Genomic DNA, 3,002 nt, shown 5'->3' on the forward strand with positions numbered 1-3,002 from the left:
TTACACTTAATCACAGTTCTAGAACAACTGAACAGACATTTTCCACCAGGAACTTCTTGAAGGCAATACAGCTACTGAAATTTCCCTAACAGTACTAGATACCATGTCATTTTCCATCAGGGCTTCAAGACCCAACTTTTAAATAATGATGATCACAACCCATTAATGAAAAAGATGTTTGATATTCATCTTGCTTTTCTTAAAAATGGACAATCTGAAGTGTTGCTGAAACATGTATTTGCCTCACTGAGAGCTTTCATCAGTAAGTTTCCTTCAGACTTTTTCAAAGGAAGAGTAAACATGTGTGCTGCATTTTGCTATGAGGTTTTAAAGTGCTGCACATTGAAGATTAACTCAACCAGAAATGAAACATCTGCATTTTTGTATCTTTTGTTGAGAAACAACTTTGAGTATACCAAAAGGAAGACCGTTTAGAGGACACATCTATAGATAATAATTGCTGTAAGCCACCTGATAGCTGATGTAACACTAAGTGGAAGATCAAGATTTCAGGAGTCTTTATTCATTATCAATAATTTTGCAAATAGTGACAGACCTATGAAAGCAACTGCCTTTCCCACATAAGTCAAAGACTTGACCAAGAGAATCTGCATTGTTCTTATGGCCACTGCCCAAATGAAGGAGCATGAGAAAGACCCTGAAATGTGAATTGATCTCCACTGTAGCTTAACCAAGTCCTATGCAAGTATCCCAGAGCTCAGGAAAACCTGACTTGATAGCATGGCCAACATTCATGTAAAAAATGGAGATTTTTCAGAGGCTGCAATGTGTTATGTCCATGTAGCAGCTCTAGTTGCAGAGTTTCTTCATTTAAAAAAAATTTCTTAATGGATGTTCACCCTTCAAGAAAATTACTCCCAATATGGATGAAGAAGGAGCAATGAAAGAAGATGCTGGGATGATGGATGTCCATTATAGTGAAGAAGTCTTGCTGGAGTTGCTAGAACAATGTGTGGATAGCTTATGGAAGGTGAAACTTTATGAAATAATTTCTGAGATTTCCAAGTTGATCATTCCAATTTATGAGAAAAATCATGGGTTTAAGAAACGTACTCAAGTTTATAGAACTCTTCATGGAGCTTACACGAAAATTCTGGAAGTTATGCATACAAAAAAAAAAAAAAGACTTTTAGGCACTTTCTTCAGGGTTGCCTTTATGGCCAGTCTTTTTTTGAAGAAGAAGATGGAACATCTTTACATCTATAAAGAACCAAAGCTCACTGGCCTCTCAGAAATTTCCCTGAGACTTGTTAAACTTTATGGTGAAAAATTTGGTATGGAGAATGTCAAAATAATTCAGGATACAGACAAGGTAAATGCCAAAGAGCTTGATCCAAAATATGCTCACAAGCAAGTTACTTATGTGAAGCCTTATTTTGATGACAAAGAACTCACAGAAAGAAAGACTGAGTTTGAAAAATCATAGTATCAGCAGATTTGTTTTTGTGGCTCCTTACACTTTTTCAGGCAAAAAGCAGGGTTGTACGGAAGAACAGTGCAATGCCGTAAAATCTTGACAACTTCAAACTCATTTCCCTATGTGAAGAAGAGGATCCCTATTAACTGTAAACAGCAGATTAATTTAAAACCAATTGATGTTGCCACTGATGAAATAAAAGATAAAACTGCAGATTCTTCAAAAGCTTTGCTCCTCGGTTGACATGGACATGATTCAGCTCCAACTTAAATTGCAGGGCTGTGTTTCCCTGCAGGTCAATGCAGGTCCATTAGCATAAGCAAGGGCTTTCTTAAATGACAGCCAAGCTAGCAAGTATCCATCTAAGAAAGTGAGTTGAAAGACATGTTTAGGAAATTCATACAAGCATGCAGCATTGCACTTGAACTAAATAAGTGGCTAATTAAAGAAGATCAAGTTGGCCGGGCGCGGTGGGTGAAGCCTGTAATCCCAGCACTTTGGGAGGCCGAGACGGGCGAATCACAAGGTCAGGAGATCGAGACCATCCTGGCTAAGACGGTGAAACCCCATCTCTACTAAAAAAATACAAAAAACTAGCCAGGCGAGGTAGCGGGCGCCTGTAGTCCCAGCTACTCAGGAGGCTGAGGCAGGAGAATGGCGTGAACCGGGAGGCGGAGCTTGCAGTGAGCTGAGATCCGGTCACTGCACTCCAACCTGGGCGACAGAGCGAGGCTCCGTCTCAAAAAAAAAAACCAAAAAAAAAAAAAAAAAAAAAAAAAAAACCAAAAAACAAACAAACAAACAAACAAACAAAGAAGATCAAGTTGAGTACCATGAAGGGCTAAAGTCAAATTTCAGAAACATAATAAAAGAATTATTTGACATTATCCACGAGCAGATATTACAAGAAGACACAATGCATTCTCCCTGGATTAGCAACACATTACATATATTTTGTGCAATTAGTGGTACATCGAGTAACCGAGGTTATGGTTCCCCAAGATACACTGAAGTGTGAAAAAATGCAGAGGTAAATGACAGTAAGACTGACCTTTCTCGGGAGTATTTGGAACTGTGCAAATGTTGACATTTAAATATTTCATATACATGGAGTGTTTCTTCTCAACACCAAAATTTTCATGTGTTCCAGCAGAGGGGTTATATATTTGTAAATATTTAAGTAATTTGAAAGTCCCTGGAAAATTGCACCACTGTGCTTGGTTTGTACTTTTTTAGGTAAATCTATATGCTGAAAAATAGAGCTCAAAAACAGTAGTTCAATTTGCTTAATTATTGCTTAAAACAATAGTGGTACTATGTAAAATTGTATAATGAAATACAATAAAAGGTAAAACTTATTTGTAATTAGAAGTGAAGGAAATAATACTTTGAACTTAGCAAAAAAATGTAAATTGTGACATCAGTAACAAAATACGGGAGGATGAGAAGTTAAAGAATAGTTTTTCTATGTGGTCAAAGTTAAGTTTTTATCAGCTTAAAATAGACTGTCATAACCATAAGCTATTTTATTTAAGCCTCATAGAAACCACAAAGAAAAAAACCT

General features: G+C 36.9%; 1 pseudogene across 1 annotated transcript; it reads left to right on the forward strand.

Annotated features, from left to right (window-relative positions):
- The first annotated feature begins 213 nt into the window (after positions 1-213).
- Positions 214-2,520, forward strand: LOC126957882 (dedicator of cytokinesis protein 11-like; annotated as a pseudogene). The gene is made up of 2 exons (XR_007726998.1): positions 214-1,898; positions 2,263-2,520. The product of XR_007726998.1 is annotated as a dedicator of cytokinesis protein 11-like (transcript).
- The last annotated feature ends 482 nt before the right edge of the window (positions 2,521-3,002 follow it).

Source organism: Macaca thibetana, chromosome 7 (assembly GCF_024542745.1).
Source record: "Macaca thibetana thibetana isolate TM-01 chromosome 7, ASM2454274v1, whole genome shotgun sequence".
NCBI lineage: Eukaryota > Metazoa > Chordata > Mammalia > Primates > Cercopithecidae > Macaca > Macaca thibetana.